The sequence below is a fragment of the Cyprinus carpio genome, chromosome B16 (genome assembly GCF_018340385.1).
Source record: "Cyprinus carpio isolate SPL01 chromosome B16, ASM1834038v1, whole genome shotgun sequence".
Lineage (NCBI taxonomy): Eukaryota > Metazoa > Chordata > Actinopteri > Cypriniformes > Cyprinidae > Cyprinus > Cyprinus carpio.
The window spans coordinates 19122317-19141538 of NC_056612.1; the positions used below are offsets into that span (position 1 = coordinate 19122317).

The 19222-nt window shown below is 37.7% G+C and overlaps 1 long non-coding RNA gene across 2 annotated transcripts in view; it reads left to right on the forward strand.

Annotated features, from left to right (window-relative positions):
* LOC122140008 overlaps nt 1-19222 on the forward strand; it is a 124748-nt gene that overhangs the window by 19254 nt on the left and 86272 nt on the right. For both annotated transcript variants that reach the window (XR_006156737.1, XR_006156738.1), the window contains exon 3: nt 17479-17688. This is a non-coding gene — a long non-coding RNA (uncharacterized LOC122140008). The remainder of the gene's footprint in view (nt 1-17478; nt 17689-19222) is intronic.

The following is a 19222-nucleotide window of genomic DNA, read 5'->3' on the forward strand; positions in this document are numbered from 1 at the left end:
AGCATCCACTGGTCATCTGGTGTTCTGGGGTTCTGACCAGACGCCGGGGAAATCTACTGCTTGTTCTGTACTGTATCCAAGGGGCAGAGAAAGAGAAAGAGAGAGAGAAAGAAAGAGCAAGAGAGAGTGCCGGCCACAGAGCCTGACCGTTAATCAGTGGCTGTAAGAAGCAGATAGGCCGTAATTGAGGATTTATCTGGGGTCTTCACAGCACTTAGTGCCCAATCGACAGCAGCACACAGACACAAAAATGAGCGCTTAGTCCCCTGAGAGACAGAGCCACAGCTGAGAGAGGGGAAGATGAGAAAAATGGAGGAAAAGAGATGGAGAGAGGTTAGATTTAAGGGCTGGAGAAGGACAGTGTCTGATCGTGGTGACTGGAGAAGGATTGAGAAAGAGTTAGTGGACTAATTTGCTTAGAAGATCTGTTTAATGTGTTTTTGGGATAATGATGATGATTGGTTGATGAAGAGCTGAGCTTACCAATAAGAACCGTGTGTTGGGAGCCGTAATGTTGGGAAAGCTAAAACTGTAGACCGCTACAGTACAAGCTAGTCATCATTTTAAGTAGTTAAAACTGTACAATCAGGCTAGTGAGTCAAAGTAATCAGTGAATCATTTTTTTTAATCAGTTCATTTTTAACTGCTGAAAGAAACAATTCACTAAAATGATTCAAAATGAGTCTGCATAACAACGACTTGCTACGTTATGCTCCGGTGTTTGTTTGAAAAACTACCTTGTTGCTAGAAAATCTACTTCGTTTTGAAAACAGTTATGCTAACGTCATGCAAGTAAAAAATACTAAGATAGTAGTACTGCTACATTTAGTTATTTGTTGGAAAAAGTTGCTTGGTACTCGTAGAGGTACTGTTTTGATTACATTTACGCTGATGTTGTGCTACTACTATAGTTACAAAAATATAGTAAAGTTAGTAGCATTGCTTCATTTAGTTAGTTAACCATTTGCTTGTACTAGAAATTCTAGAAAACTATTATGTTTAACATAGTTATGCTAGTTGCTTGTTCTGGTTAGTTTCTGCAGTTAGTTGTTTGTTGGTTACCGAGGGCCTGTACAGTATGTAGTGTGAAACAATGCAATTTCTGTTCTCCATAAACGTATATTTCAGGTTAACTCCACTAATATGCTGTAGTATTCATCAGACGAGAGTCGTAGTTCCAGTTTGTTCTCATAAAGTTTAGTAAGTACACCGGACATGCCTCTTAAAATGGCCGTATGTTCTGTATCTTAACATTATTGATCTAGATACCCACCAACAAAACACAGTGGCCCACGTACCAGTTTACATTGCGCATTCAGGACACACCAGCACCTTAACCCTGTCTGTTCATACATCACCGTCATATGGCGCGTGCGTTTGTGTATATGATCTTATTGGATGCAAATGTGTGTTTAAATGTACACACGCCCGGCCGTGCATAGGGATGCTTGGTGTAGGGGGGTCGGTGGCTGTGGTGGTAGGCGGTGACAGAAATTGAGGGGGACGGGGTGGCAGCTGTGGGCTGCTCAGAGCACTGTCAGAGCAGAATGATTAATGAACGGCAGCCCCAGCTGAGCCTAACCTTTGGAGAACCGCGCAGGACATCTGCAGAACTGTCAGCGCTCTGACAAGGACAGAGCTGAACAACCAATTATTTCGCCATCACTAAGGTGGGCTGTCAGCTTAATCCTAGCCATTCACTTAGGCAAGGACAGGCAAATTTCTCCTTTACATACACAGAGAGGCAGGGCGCTACACAGACACACACACACACACACACACAAACAGACACACAGCAACATACAAACTGCTTCGGTGAAACACACACATGCCCAGACAAAATAGAATTAACCCCTCCTGTGCCAGAGGTGGCAGTGAACAGGTAACTCCTGCTAGGTTAGACATGCCTTACAAAAATTAACTGTAGTGGCAAGAAGATACAATGTTGGCATCAGATTGTAGTACCATGATATTTTGAGATGTAATTACCAAGGTACTTTAAAGAATACCACAATATTATCATGGTTCTTATAGAAAAATGCATGGCATTGCTATGGTAAAAGGAATGGTAGTACCATGATATATGCAATAGTACTGAATAATTACCATATAGTATTTAAATACTCAAAAGTACTTTCAAGAATACTGTAGTATTACCATGATGCATAGCCAAAAATATGTTAGTCCCATGGTAATTTGATATATACTATGGTTTTGAATGACTAATTTCATATGTTATGGTATTTACCATTGTACTGTGTCCATGGTACTGGTCATATTTGGTTTGTGATTCCAAAAAACGGAACTGTATGGATAAGAAAATGTCTGTTTGTTTGTGAACCTTACCAGAATGTGGCTTAATATAATTGAATTAGAGAAATCGAGATAAAATTATCTGATGAAAACAATTTGTTTTTAGTCACAGCTGCATTTTTCAGGTACAAAAGATGGTTTTTGAATGAATTAATTTCAGTTAGGGTGAGTGTATTAAATTTGACCTTAATCTTTAACTATAAAACTATAAAAGACCCCAATTTTTTCTAATGGAGTTTATTTTATAGTGATTAACAGCAGCATTTAACTAAATATTTTGCTTTAATGTAGAAGATTTAAAATGGCTTGCAGGCACTTCAATCAGTGACTCATGTTTCTGTCTGTGTATTTAACCGATTTATCACTAGAATGAATCAGAATTTCCAATGCAAATGTAGGAGAGTGTTTACAATATGAGAATTATTTTTCACTACACAGCCACTTGTTGGAAAATATAGCTTGTTATAATCTACTCTATTATAAAGACAGCTACTGGTTAGTAGCATCACCACTTCTAGTTACTTTTAGTTGCATCGCTACTCGCCAACACAGTAATACTTTTTAATGTTTTTTTAATCAAAAACAGTACAAAAAAAAAAAATCATACAGACCACAAACTTGTACATCTAATTCCACATTTATGCAATGTATGCTAAATAGGGGCCAGGTTTAGGGTTTCAAACTTAAAAGTTAGTTGTTCCAAAAAATTTAAATTCTCTGATCATTTACACATTGTCTTGTCATCTTAAACTCACATGACTATTTTGACAAAATATTCATTCTGGGTGAACTATTGGCTGAATTCTCTGTGCATATCTTAGAAGTAATATTGAGGTTTTTATAGGTCAGTGTGAAAGTTGTTTGGTGTTAGTTTGGTGTCAGTCATTCAGGCCCGAAGGTTCTCGGTGACATGACTGCCCATCTTAACTGCAGCCCTCTTAACACATGCTAATCAACCAGTGATTAGCTGCACGCATTGATTTACTCTCCAGCGCTGGGTGTGTACATGCATCCATATTTGTGTGCATGCGTGTAGGTACAGCACTTCTAATGAGTCTGTATGTTCTGATTGTGTGTTTATGACAGCACTTCTGTGTTTCGAGTGTTTGAACTCTGCTGCAGGGTTTCTGCAAGGGTGCTGTGTATGTGTGTGTGAGTGATGGTGATCTGATTGAGGCGTTTCCTTGGCACTAACGAATGGAGCTTGGCCGGCAAGCCTATTGACAGACTGCTGATGAAGCTCCAGGGAGAGAGAAGGGGAAATTAGGCGGGGATAAAATCAATTACCTTTAAAGCTGTCCCTCATCGCTGGCTGGCTCAGTGTGTGTATGGAGGTGCACTGTTTTGATTGTGACACATTTGCATCATTTAAGTGCACTTTGTTGTGTCTGATTTGTTTTAGTGCACTGCACTTCCTTCTTTTTTTGTCTTGTTACTAGGTTAAAATATCTAAACATCCCTGTATCTTGTTTTTAGGCATACATCTGACAAAACTGTGCGAGGTGTATGCTTACACTGTACTGTATAATTCACTTTTACTACATAGGAAATAAAATAAAATAAAATATGTGTATAAAATGGGTTATAATATATGTATAATGTAAGTGTATGTGTATGTGATTTTTGCCTACATGGGGTTTTGGTTCTTCCTAAATGTATTATTTATTATTATTATTATTATTTATAAATTTAGAATACATTTTCATACCAAAATTATTGTTGAATCATGATTGGTTAGTGAAAACCAGATTTCACTTTTATGCAAATGCTAGTGAATGAGGCCCAATTCATTAATTGAATGAAATAAAATAAAAAATGACATTAAATTAAATTAAAATTAAAAAAAAAAAAAAATTCTTATGAGTATTAGAACTATATTTGTGTGGATTGAGATATAAGATATATATATGAGTTATTTGTGTGTTATGTGTATAAAATGTAGATATTGCTTTGTCTCTATGAAAATATGAATATTTGAAAAATTAATTATACTTTTTGTTGCATATTTATGATTAACATTGCAGAACAGAATAACAAAACAGATTAAAAAAAAAAAAAAAAAAAAAAAAAAAAAAAAAGGAAATCACATAGAGGAACATGATTGTGTTCCTCATAATTTTGTATCTTAACATGAGGAGCTTTCCACATACATATTCCACAGGGAGTTAATAGATTTTCCACTGAGCTAAAAGAACACATGCAAGTTTTTAATTGTCATGGTAAAAAAAAAAAAAAAATCTAATTTTTTTACTTAAACTGTTGGCATGCCACACAGTAAATTGCTGACATCAAAACTACAAAACTGTCCCACATTACCAGTATTCACCCTTTTTAGTGGTTCCAAATAAGATAAATACTCACCAAAGCCAATTCATAATGGCGTTTGCCACATGGAAGATGTTAATTTTGGACCCTGAGGGTGTGTGTGTCTCTCTGTCTGTTGTTTTATGTTTTCCTTGACTATATCTGTTTGTGTAAGTGACAGAGCTCCAGTGTTAAAATTTGCTCTTTGTCCTGCCTTTGAAGTTGAGGTCAATCATGCATTCCACTGCCTGAGGAAAGAAAAAGGAAAGCAATGAAAAAATAACGTGCTAGCTTTTAGGGAAAAGGTTTTCAGTGAGACAGTTGAAGGATGAAATGCCAAGTCAAGCCATGTGAATCCTCTCTGTGATTTGGCTTGTGTATATTCATGAATGAACTTCATGTTACTGTGATGCATGAGATGCCTCAACTGACACTCCTCAGTAGATGTGATCTCCTGAACCGATTCTGCTCCTTTGTGTTTAGACAAATCGGCTCAGTCTTTTGAATTCATGAATTTTCACAGACGGAGCGCACCGAGTCGTCTCGTTCTGTGGAGAGAATCACTCGTAGCTGAGGGGGGAATTCTTTTTAGGGGAATCTGTGATTAAGAGCTCATTAAAAGCTTGAGTTACCTCAAACGACAGTCGAGAAAGGAAGACCTGAGAGGATGTGTTGACGTGGTTCTAAAGTAGGTTAGTGGACCTCAAGCCATGTGGAGAGACAGACTCCAGTAGGAACTGTAAAAATGGGTCAGCAAATGCTAAAAAACTAGTGGTCGAGAAGAATTCTGATGCTATGCGAGTTCATTTTGTACAAAGGGTCCAGAACCTGCCAATAGTGATTGAATGCATAATTGTTTTTTGCTTGCCATGTGAGTTAATTTTGCTAATTATCATCCCAGTTATCCCAGTTTTTTCTCAAAGAGGTCTAAGGTTTTGCTGTTTATCAAGTCCCCTCTAGCCACTGGTGGTACATTGTGTATCTACACCACTGGTGTTCAAATAAAGTTTTAAGAGGTCCAGGTCCGTTTATCGATATTTCTGAACAAATTTTATATTTTGCTACTCTTGCATAATTTATGGACATAGTAAAATGTGTCCACTGCTGACATGGTTTCAACTGAAATTGAAGATCCATTAGTTTTCAGTTGCTGAAATTTCCATACATAAAGTTTGTAAAAAATCCAATTCTTACGCACAGTGAATTGAATACATATATTCGATGATGAGCATGAATTTAATGTCTAACTCAAAATGAATTAAGATATTTTTGGATACATTTCTTGAAAAGAAAAACATTGCTTGGCATAATCTTTTATTATTTCTTCGAAAATAATTTTTAAACACAAAAGAGTTTATATTTATGTAAGATAAAAAAGATTTTTCCAAAGTTTTTCCTTATTATTATTGTCAACACTCTTATTTGTCATTGACCCTTAAAGGGATAGTTCACCCAAAAATTATAATATATATATATATATATATATATATATATATATATATATATATATATATATATATATATATATATATATATATATATATATATATATATATATATATAATTATTATTTGTTTTTTTTTCATTAATTACTCACCCTCATATCATTCCAAACCCGCAAGACCTTCATTCATCTTCGGAACACAAATTAAGATATTTTTGATAAAATCCGAGAGCTCTCTGACCCTTCCCTAGACAACAAGGGTCCTACCACAATCAAGGTCCAAAAACGTAGCAAGGACATCATTAAAATATTCCATGTGACATCAGTGGTTCAATTGTAATTTTACAAAGCTACGAGAATACTTTTTGTGCACAAAGAAAACAAAAATAATGACTTTCCAACAATTCTTCTCTTCATCCTGTATATATGCCGATATGCATAAATACATCATTCATTCATTCATTATGGAGAGAGAGCTCTTGGATTTCATCAAAATATCTTACATTTTCTTCTGAAGATGAACAAAGGTCTTACAGGTTTGGAACGACATGAGGGTGAGTAATTGATGACAGAATTTATTTTAGAATTTTCAGGTGAACTATCCCTTTAACTGTGCCATTTTGTAGTATCATCAGCATTGTTCAATTCTGACGTGGCTTCAGAGTTATTAGTCACATGGCATTTATGGCATTTCACATGAACCACAGAAGCTTTGGCAGATTGGCAGATTTCAAATGGTATACTTGCAGGGGTTCCTGCACCAGCTGAGCAACTGCAGCTTAGTACTAACAGATAGCTTTCTCCTTGCTTTTCTTATTTAATAAGCAATGACAGCATCTCTTGCTGAAATGACACTTGATTTTGTTCTTAGTGCTTATGTTGTAGTGGCTTAACACCACTATACAGTCATTGACTTGCAACAATAAAAAGACAAACTCTTTTTGTATTCCTAGCTACCCATCCAAAAAATGATATTCCACCAAGTTGACAGTGACAGCGTTCGACAATTTACCAGGAAACCACTTGCCGACTGTTAATTCTGGACCATGTCTGTGTGTAAGAGCTAGAGATTTGAGGGTGCACACAAGGAGAGAGTGCTTGAAAGCGTTCACCGAATCTCCCACGACTTTATTCAAGTATCTTCAGCTCAGATGTAGGAGCGCCCAATAACTCTGACTTTAACAGGTGTCAGCTGACTAAAATATGTCTCTCCGTCTCCTGGTCTCTGGAGCGGTACAAGAGCTTCTCATTTAGCTTCAAAGCAGCGGGATACCCCCTCTCTGTCTCCCTCGCGCTCTCTTTTCCTTCTCTCTGTCTCTGCTATTGCCTCTAGGTTCACCCTCTGCAATTAGCTTTTCCTCTCTCCTGGCCTGCCAGCTCTGGTGAATGAGGTGGTGAGGTGACACGGGTCAAAGAGAATCTTCTCCTTCGTGTAGATGATTATGTCTTAACCTACCGTTATTCAAAGGCACTTGCCTCTGGGCATGAATCTACTCTGTGTGTGCCAGAGAAACACAGTGACGTCTCTCTACACTCACATACACACACACACATAGTTGTACTGCTCATCGGGCGATAATGACAGGAAAATAGAGGTGGGACAGTGGAAAAGACTGCCAGGTCAAATGCATGTTCCTTGCTTGTTTCTGAGAAAATGACAGCCGTGTTTGTGTGTGTGTATGTGTGTGTGTGTGTGTGAGTGCTGTGTACAGCTTGAAAACCTAATGATGTACACTCAGTTTTCTGTGCGTTTTTATGTGTGCTGCTGTTCTACGCAAAATAGCTGCTAATGAATCGTATGGGGATGGAGTTTGAGGCGTAATATGCAACTCATATTGATGTATAGTTGAAGACATAAGAAACTGCAACCCATTCCAAAGCAAATGAGAACGATGATTAAACTTTGTTACTGTCAGAATGATTATGGTGTAGTAATGACTTCCAACTAACGTAGACCCCTGTGGGAAAGGTGTCTGGCAGAACAACACATTTTAGTTTTAAACTGTTTTCAGCTTCTGAATCTTGAAAGACATCTAATGGGTCTCTATAACCTAGTAAATATAGAACATCTCTATCTATCTATCTATCTATCTATCTATCTATCTATCTATCTATCTATCTATCTATCTATCAGGGGTATCATGATATACCTGTATTTCCGATAACGATGATATTCAAATCATGAAATATCGACATCGTGTTAATTTAGGGTGTGACGATATGCTGGTATTGGCAATAACCACAATATTTAAAATGAACAGGACACTTATGATAACACGATACGCAAATAGCCTACTCCATCGCCGGTACCTGGTTGACCTCCCAGGTGGCATTATTGCGCCTTAACACTGACACCTGTCAGTCAAAAAGAAGACGCAGCCGCTACTCCGAGAAGAACCATGTTCAAACAGTAAGTTGCCATTATTTTATTAGTCATGGAATGGGAAATGATACATTAATTACTGCGTTTTCTTTACTTATTTGTAATCAAGTCATGGCGTTGCACTTGATTTCTTTGTTCAAATCTATTACACGATTAAGTGAGCACATTGCTACATTAAACTCTGTAAAATTTTAAGTTGGTCGCAGTGCCATGCACTTAATGCCTCATCTGCAGCCATTCTAGATGCATATTAAAACTGAATTAGAAGTGCGTCAACTGCATGACTTCATTGGCACCGGCGCAACTATAGGCTAAAGAGATTAAACACAAGTTAACAGGTTAAAGTATCTATTCAAAATAATAAAATAATTATAATTATTATAAAATTACTATTATTATTAGCATTAGTATTTGTATTAATACACTGAAGTTGTATTAATATATTAAAATGATGATGAGGATAATATTAGTAATAATAAAATAGATTTTTCTTATTATTTTTCATATTTAAATATTACTTAACAAAATATTATTAACATTTTACTGTAAATGTCTTTCCAAACTTGATATACTCTCTCTTCCATTCATAATATTCAGATCTTGTTATGAAATGGCTCTTAAAGCATCAGTATTTACATGTGTCTCACTGTGGAAAGAGCAACAGCTGATAATGATTCATTAATTTTGTATAAGCTATAATTTATAACAACATAAAGACAGCTTTTGTTTTTGAAGTACCTGTTTTGCTATTATATCACCATTCAATCGTTAATTATTAAAATATGCTAAGGCATCAATAACCGTGTCTTTTTCTCTCTTTTTTTGGAGAACAAAGCAAATCAAAGATCTACTCACAATTTCTACTTCATAGCTCATTCTCACACAGTTTTAACATTTTAAACCTTATTTGGCGTACAAAAAAAAAAAAAAATCTGTATAATCCTAACTTTCTAGCCCTTTTTAGTATAGCCATAGACAAAGATAAGGGGCTGAAAATAACACATGGGAAAAGGGACTTTTGGAGTCCGTTAGGGTCACAGTGGGGTGGGGCCTCTCAAGGACATTCAATGTTTCCACCAAAAGTCTTTAGAGCTTCAAAGGGAAGTGGCCAGAACCCCAGAGCAGTGGTCACCCAGGGGGAAGGAGGCAGATGTGGGCAGCTGAGATGAGTTCAACCCGCTCCGGATCTCCCGTGCCCAGTGGAGAGAGCAGAGCGAGGCTTAAAGAGTAGGCCTCAGCTCCAGCGCTCCTCCTGTGGGACGAGAAACTCTGTTTTGACCTTGAGGAGCTGCTGAGAACACAGAGGAAACTTTAATACATGGTTAAAACAAGAATTACATTGACAAATCTTATTTCTTAATGTCTGATGTAGCTTTATTAGATTTGTTTTTAGTGGAAGCTGTGCACTAGCTGACAACAAGTTTCAGTTTGGTTTGCATAATATCACAATGCATAGTTACTAAAATATTCATTATCCAATTATATTGGCAAAACAAAAGCCGTTAAATCCTTTATACAGAAGTCCATGGTATTGAGAAAACATTCAAAATACTTTTTAAATTTAATTTACTGTTCTTATGTTTGGGGTCCAAGGGAAAAAAAAATTATGTATATGGTTCTAAATTTGTTATCTTTGGGAAACCATTCTGGGAACATTATTTTAGGTTTTATTTATAATAATAAAGCATAACAATCATGTCATAATAATAAAATAAATGTTTTTTTTTTTTCAGATTTAAGTCAGTCTAGACCGATATTATTTATTTAAACAACAAAAAAGTACTTTTTAGAAATAAACTTTTTTTTTTTTTTTTTTTTTTTTTTTAATGTGATTGGATTCTGTTCTTGTAATATTGTTTGTTTAGGATAAGTTTGACCCCATCAAAACCATAATGTAGAAAAATACAATACAATTTTTCAAATAAATAAATAAATAAATAAAAAATATAATTGAAATATATAAAAAAAATATATATATTTAGGGTTTTACAAAACTCTAAACAAAAGTAATTTAGTGCATTATGTTGAAATATTGTTGACAGTCAGCTAGACAGTATCTCACTGATACTTCAATGTCAAGTACTTTTTTTCCAAGTTATCAAAATAGCCAAGTGTCTCTTGGAGCCCAAAGAGAATACTAAAAACACTCTTTTAGATGACAGATAAAAATGTGAGTGTACAGTGTATGCATGATATTGTATCTATGTGCTACATTTGTAAGAAAGCATCTGTCAAGTGAAGCAATGTAAATCTACACTAACATGAAAAGTTTGTGGTTTGGAGGTATGGGTCTTACATCTCAGCCCAAACTGAGGTTTGAGAGAGCCAGAGTAAACATTTTGATCTCCAATCAAACAGCACTGCATCGACCGCCTTGATTATCCATGCACAGCCTTTCTCTTTGTGTGAACTGGATCACAATGTGCTTCAACAGTGTGTACAGTCTACTGTTATATACATCTCCAGACATACTGTAGATGCATCTGACACAAAAAAGCCCCTGAAATTTGGAAAACCTAGAGACTGTAAATGAATATTAATTGCTAAACTTAATTAAGTAATCACTCGATCTGTGAATCTGTTACTCTCTTTCCAATTAATCTGTTAGTCCATCAATACTCATGAGGCGTCAGCATTATAACACTACGGCACTAAATATCTGAGCTTCCTCATATGCATAATTAGAACACGTGGAAACGTTTAAAGCATTAAACGAAATATTTGTTATGAATGCTGACAGATGCATAATATAATGCATAATTACAGTAGGAAACAAATAAGGTAAACAGAAAAGTTATTTGCAAGCAAGACGATTCCATCTCTCCACTCCGCAGGTTTATTTACTTGCTCCCGGCCTCTGTTTACTTGTTTGTGTATTCATCCCTCCATTATAAGTGACTCTCACTTCCTCCTAGATGGAAGCCTTTTTCAGTGTTGAATGGGGATATGCAAAGGCAATTTGCTGGTAGTAAAATTCAGCTGGGCAGCGTGTTTGTGTGTGTGTGTGTGTTGTGGAAAAGGCAGTCAAGCGTAGAGGGCAGCCTCATTCCATCCCCTTATTTTGGCCCATTACGCTGTGTATAGGAGGCCTGTTCTCACTCTCTGCATTGTAATTATTTTCCACCCCAAAGGCAGCTGGAGGCGACGGTAGGTTCCTACATTTGGGACCACTGCATTAGGTGTACATTGCATTATTTATTTGTACGCCGGCCATAGACGGACGGATGCCCCGCATCCACAGAGACCGCAGGTACGGTCAATGTCACCTCATGCGGTGTCTCCAGCCTCAGTTGCACTGGTTTCACAGGGACACAGTGGCCTAGAGACCGGGCTGCAGATCTGGGTGTGCAGTGGTTGATGTGGGGAGGCCTGATTCACTGGTCGGTGCTCAATAGATTCTATGAACAGTAGTGTAATGCATAGACAGGAATTTTAAAATTAACATGAAACATTGTTCACAATTCATTTTATGTGATGTATTTTGAGGGAAACATGATAGTATATGTGACAAAATAGTGCAGAGCTCTACTATAGCGCAAACGGTAGAACATGTTGCTAGCAACACCAAGGTCATGGTTCAATTCCCAGAGAACTCATGAATAGGGCTGTGCAATTAATCACATTCGATTGTCATGCGCATCTCGTCAGTAAAGCCGGTCCTGTGATTAGTAGTAAATCAGCATCACCTGGTTTCAGATTGAGCGGCTTTCACCACACAGAGCCATATTTCACTGACAATTAGGCAAAATCGCCCTCATAATCGCAGATGAATCGCATTCGATTTCAAACGCGATATGGCCTAGTTTGTCAGTAGTACTATTCACGGGACCGGCTTTACTGACGAGATGCGCATGATAATCGAATGCGATTAATTGCACAGCCCTACTCATGAATTACCAAAAAATGTATAGCTTAATAATTCAGTGTAAGTCTATTTGGATAAAGCATCTGCCAGTGTAATTTCTTTTTTTTTGGAACAACGTGCAATAAATAATTCACAACAAGACCAAGAACATTGCAAATTTAGGAAGCAAATAGGCTAATAATTTATTTTGTGTTGACTTTAAATTAAGATTTCATCTTTAGACAGTCCAAAAGTTAACTATTTAAGGGCTGGTTTACCAGAACTTAAAATTCTGTTATCATTTACTCACTCCCATGTTGTTTCAAACCAGGTTGACTTGGTTGGCTTCTGTGAAAGACAAAAGATTTAAAACTTATAGGGTTACCCCCATATTGTTCCAAACCCATTTTTTTTGACCCATTTTGGGGTGGAGTATCCCTTAAATTTTTTTTTTTTTTTTTTTTTTTTTTTTTTTTTACCTCAATGTTTTTAGGACCTCATTGACTTTCATTCTATGGACAAAAACAGTGAAACCAAAATATCTTCTTTTGTGATTAAAAAAGGAATTCATACAGGTTTGGATTTTTTCTTTTTAACATCATTAACCTCTGAACATCTTTTTTTTTTTTTTTTTTTTTTTTTTTTTTTTTTGAGCAATGAATTAATCACTTTTCACAGACTATAGCCCCTTTCACACAGTTATACCAGTAAATTTTTATTATTTAAATATGTTGTAATTATTACAAAAAAACTGGTTAAAGCTGCTGCTTGAGTGTTTCTGAAACAGTGGCTAATGGAGTGACAGTAAATTTGACATCTTTCTCTCTGCAGACCAACATAATCAATATCAGATATTTTCCTCTTTTGGAAAATAATGGAAACGCTATTGTGGATTTTTTTCCCTTTTATGGAAAATGGGAATGTAAAAAATATATTTGTTAAAGGGATAGTTTACCCAAAAATTCTGTCATTAATTACTCACCCTCATGCCATTCCAAACCTGTAAGACCTTTCAATTTCAGTTGCATTGCTCTCTATGGAGGGTCAGAAAGCTCTTGGATTTCATCAAAAATATCTTAATTTGTGTTCTGAAGATGAACAAAGGTTTTATGGGTTAATGACCAAATTTTCATTTTTGGCCAAACTAACCCTTTAACCTTTCCTATCGTGGCTATAGAAGTCTACCAAACTTTTGACGACTTCTGCTTCGAAGAACTCCAGAAGTGTGAAACAAATCCATAGTTGATTTGGGTTTAATAATTTGGTTCTGCATCTCATATTTGACTGTATTTATTGTTGAAATTCCTGAAAACTGCATGTGGTCACCATGGCCTGGCCGTTTTAAGGCCAGAAGGGAAGGTGGGCATTGCGGGCTGTTGTTTGGGATATCACACAGTGGAGTGTGTCAGATAGTTTTAGCCCTGTCCAAACAGTATGACATGTTTGCTGTGTAATGTGCTGCCGCGGGATGCGGTTACATGTGCTGTGCCTCATGTGTCCGAGCTGACAGTACACTGGGCATTGTAGACAGTATCTGGTGTGTTAGTTAGGCTGATCCGGTGTCAGTAGGTCAGCGATCCTGCCGTCCCAAGGGGGATAATGGCCATGTAGTGTGTACGCGGCCGGCTGTGTATCTCTCGTGGCCCCACTGACCTGTCAGATCAGAGGCTGCGGTCCTCACTAAGCTCTTCTGTGACATCCTCACCCCTGTCCCTTTCAGCATGCCTTCACCGTCCCACACATGCATGCGTACACAGTACGACAACATCAACGGAATCAGCCAGGCTTCCTCGCTCACATGAGACTCTTGACATGACAGGCCCGAATGGGAAAAAAAGCCCATCTTCCCCCTTCAGTTTTTTTTTTCCCTTCCACTCTCTGAATTTTCTCTATATCTTCGCCCTCTCTGGAAGAGGTGGGCGATAGGGCGAGTGCAGGCCGCTCTGTGGACCTGAGAGAGAGAGTTTGGGAGGGAAATAGATGTGGAAAGGAGTGTGTTCTGCACTGGCCTCCACGCCCTAATCGAAGCTGACACTATTGAAGCCACCCGGATGGACAGAGTGTGGGGGCAGCATATTGCGGGCGGCAGCCTCCAATTATTTTTCTGGCTCATAAGTGTGGCTTGTTTAACGGGGGCCTGCATGGCTGACAGGAGCCTGATCTGCCAGCAGCCTGTCACACCGCCACGGCCACGAGTCCTCCCCAGGGCAAGCACAGCTAACTTCAGTCTACTCCTCGCCAAACACACAGACACACACACACACACACACACACACACACAAGTGCATATGGGAGAGAGAAAGAGAGAGAGATTGATTTGCTCTCCGAACCGTGTTTGTGTGGAATAATGTTCATGTGTATTAGCCAGGATGTTTGTGCATACTCTCGACACTCTGCTTGGCGCACTTCTTCCCCCCTTAGCGCACTTATTTAAAGCTCTCGTTTGGGTCTTAGCAATGCTTAAATGCCTGGCTGGATGGGCACGAGCTGACATGGAGCGTGAGTGGCGAGCGTGTACGCGTAGCATATGGTTAGCCGAAACGGTGTTTTGCGCCACTTTGCAGGGCAACGCTTTCTGAGTGACGCTCGGGGTGTGACTGAAGTATAATAAGTGGAGTCAGTCAGCGAGAAAGGCACAGGCTCATTTACACTTGCGAAATCTCCACCGCCGAGTGTACGTGCGCGAGAAGGCGAGACTGTGGCCGGGCATGTGTTACTAAGAGTGTGAGTGTAAGTGTGTGAATAAGAAACATGAAATGTTGCGGTGGAATTTACATCAGCGACAAGATGTGTAAAAAGGTTTTTAATTGAATTAGTTGGAATCGAAAAATAATAAGTAAATCTATGGAAAGATGAGTTGGGGTGTAAATCAATAAAGCAAGCATGCAGGGGCGATGTTTTTGGCGAGGAGCAAATTAAACAGATCTTTCCCCAAGGTTTCTGTTGCATATTATTTCTCTCTCTCTCTCTCTCTCTCTCTCTCTCTCTCTCTCTCTCTCTCTCTCTCTCTCTCCATCTCAGCCTCTGTAAATCCTTGCGCTGGGAATTACAGATCAAGCTGGAATAATTAACACATTAAATAAAAGAGCCATACATCAATGGGAGGTCCAAGAGTAGGGCAGTGAGTTATTGTTTAAATTAAGGAAATACCCAATCTCCTCAGCCAGCCATAATTTGCACAGCCGTTCCCGGTGTTGTGATGCAATAATCAGAGTTACACAGTCTGGTGAGTGTCTTAATGGGCTCTGTAGAGGTGGGGTTTCCCTTGTCATCGGCTGGCTGGCCACGCTAGCCACCACTGCCAGCCAGGAGAGGGTGTAAATAGAGTGTTCTATAGAGAATCTATTTCCCACATGCAATGGATTTGGCATGGGCCCTGCTTTGAGTAACACGGAGGTACCGCACAGAAAGAGAGGTAGATTTGATTCATTATTTCATTATGTCCCCTGCTCTGCACCATAATCTACTTAACTTTAAGATCCACTTACAAATTTTCAGACTTAGTTAAAATTCCACTAACATCACGTTTTCTGTTATTGAGTGATGCCGCATCTGTTGGTGCAGCACTTCTGATCTGATATAATGGACTGCTCAGCCCTTTTTAAGATACTGTGATCATTTTTCATATTGTTTCATATAGACATCAGGATTTGTGAACATTTTATCAGTGTTATAATGTGTATTTACAATTTGGTTTTACATGTCATCTTTTTATTAATTGTAAAAAAAAAAAAAAAAAAAAAAGTTGCCTTAAAAAGGAATGAAAATGAAGTATCAAAATATTATCAAAATATTAAATTAATTTTGTGGTTACAAAATGAAAGACAATGTATCAGTTGGTTTGCTCCAAATTATTAAAATTGAATGTTATTAAACATAGCACATAAATAATTTGAAATGTGATGTAAATGGCATGTAGTGTGTTGAGAGGAGTGATGGTTCAGAAAAATTGCTAAAATTCACTGATGGATGTTGTTAATAGAAAAATTTAATATTAATATATTTTTGTTTTATGTTTCATATTTTTATATTATGCATTTTTATATTAATATATATTAATATATAATTATAATATAGAAGTCAAAAATGTCACCCAAAATGGGCCAAATGTCACACCCAAATAATATCCCAAATTAAATCCTATGTTGTCTTACAAATTTCAGCAAAAAAAAAAAAAAAAAAAAAAGAGTGAGAGATTTTCAGCATGTCTGAGAGAGATCAATAACAATTGAGAAATGTACATTTCCTTCTGTGTTTATGTCATATCCATGTCAATGAAGAAGCATGAGAGACAAAGCTTTAGTTAATGCTTTTGTTATTGTAGCACACAGTGGTAATGTTCAGGACACAAATACTTTGAGTAAATTGTGAATTTGTGTAGTATTTTTTTGAAAACTCAAATGCTCTCAGGCAAGGGTTCTGGCACGTACAGCCACTAAATACGTAGAAACACACACAAGCACACATTCACACACTCACCGAGTCTTATACCGCTGTTGAGGTGCAATGCAGAACAGGAGCTTGTAATGCATTACATGTTGCTGGCCCTGGCTGAAGTGCGAGGGAAGCAAGATCAATACTATTGACCTGTTTACCTTAGTGCCGACCACACAACCCTGCGCTCCCTTTTACCACTTGAAACATTAAACCAGACTATTAGTAATACTTTGGTCTTGCTCTTTAGCAATTGACCACTGCAACACAGACTCCCTTACCTGCCTGATGCAAAGGAGAATTGGTGGAAAGGGCCTACCCATAATTCCCTGCGTTAACCCCCACAGGTTTACCTTGTTTGCCTGCTGACGCTAATATGGTCACTGAACCCTGTCAGGCTGCGGGGCATTGTGGGCCGACTGCCTCATCCAAAGCTCCCTGGAGCTCTTCTGTGTTCATACCCCCAACCACCCCCCTCCATGTACAGCCTCATCTCCGTCCCCATCCAAAGGAGCAGAATTTCTTTAAATGCTTATTTTTCCTGCTTCCCTTTCCATTGCTTGTTTGTCTATTGATTTTTGTAAACCCCTCCAGCCAGCCCTGCGTCTGCCTCATCCCTCCTCCCCTCTGTGCCCCTGATCACCCACCATCCTCCACACACATTTATTTATTTCAGTCTTTTAGCCAGGGTAATTTGTTGGGGGTATTGACTTTGAAAATGTAACTTTCCACACCCTTCCCTCTCTTGCCTTTTAGGAGCGGTGCTTTCATAACCCCCTAATCCCCCCAAAAATAAAAGATGCCAGGGGGCAAAGATTGTGGAGGGTCCCGGTATTCTGCTAATGGAAGTGATTGACATCTGGCTATCTGTTGTGGAAATCTCGCAGCCTCTTTGCCCAAACCACATCTCTTTTTCTGTTTACTGGACGAACAGCAAGACACAGACAGACGGGTGGCATGAGTCAGGTGAGCCAAATGAAAAATGTTGCTGACGAGCCAAATGAGAAGATAGAAGGGAAACCTAATATTAATAATAGAGTTGATGAGGAGTCTTAATATAGGAAACTAATTTACAGACAGGGTGGAAAAGAGAAAGACAAATCACATTAGGAATGACTTCTAGATGTCAGATTGACACAGGTGGTGATGAAAAAGTCACCGTTGTTTGCTCGGGTTCCAGAAAATTAGGGACAGTATTTTTTTATTTTTTTATTTTTTTCAAGAAATTAGTACTTTTATTCCACAAGAATGCATTAAATCGATCAAAAGTGACACTAAAGACAGTAAAAACAATGTTTTAAAGATTTCTCTTAAAAAAAAAATATTCTTTTGAATTCATCAAATAACCTTGGAAATAATGTAATGGTTTTCCACATATATATTAAGCAGTTTTAGTTTAAGTATTGTTGAAACATTAAGTGTGTTCAACAAAAATAACAAGAAATGTTTCTTGAGCACCAAATCAGCATATTAGAATGATTTCTGAAAGATCATGTGACATAATGCTGAAAATTCAGCTTTGCCATCACAGGAATAAAATATGTTAAATATTTCCTGTATTTTTTTTAAAGAATTGCTTGGGTGAGCGTAAGAAATTTCTTTCAAAAACAAAAAAATCTTGCCAATCCCAAAATTTGAACTGTAGTGTATGAGAAATACACTATGAGTTTATGAGTCTGAGTTTTTTTTTTTTTTTTGAGTTTTCCCTTTTTGCAAAACCTGATTGACAGCTGTCAGTCATATGACCCTGGAGTGATGGCTTATTTGAAGTCTGTCACCAGAAGGGGACAGTACAGAGATGGAGAAAGAGGCTTGTCACATTAAGCATCAAAGGGGAATTCACAGTGAATGTTAGAGAAGGGTTAAAGTTCAGGGGATACCAACTGTATTACCCCATTACCAGGGGATACAACACACAAAATACATAACAATAGTTTAGAGAAAATTCTGAAGAAAATGTGAGTTTGTTAAAACTGCTAGGGTGTTCAGTGTGGTTGTGGTTTCGCAGGGCATTGTCTGTGCTTGCTTACATGTTTGCTTAGTAGTTGTTAGCATGGTGTTATGTGGTTGCTTTGAGTGGTTACTTCTGAAGTGTTTATTGGCTCAAATCCAAAGAGTCTACCTCTTAGAGCTTAGAAAAGTAATACCACACCTCTCGAAGTTGCACAACTCTTCCATTCAGAACTGAGAATGCTTTTTGAATTCCAGATCAGTTCAAAGCAGAACTGCGATTCAAATTTTAATAAAAGAAAATAGAATTCAAATTCTAAGAAATTCATATGAGTGTAATTTAAAATAGGAAAGCAAACTTTGAAGGTTTGTACGCCTTTGATAGATAGATAGATAGATAGATAGATAGATAGATAGATAGATAGATAGATAGATAGATAGATAGATAGATAGATAGATAGATAGATGCTCTGAGGTCAGCACCAAATTTATCTTCCTTACATGTGTGTAGGTTGACCTTGCTTGGCATTTGCATTGCACCCAGTGCACT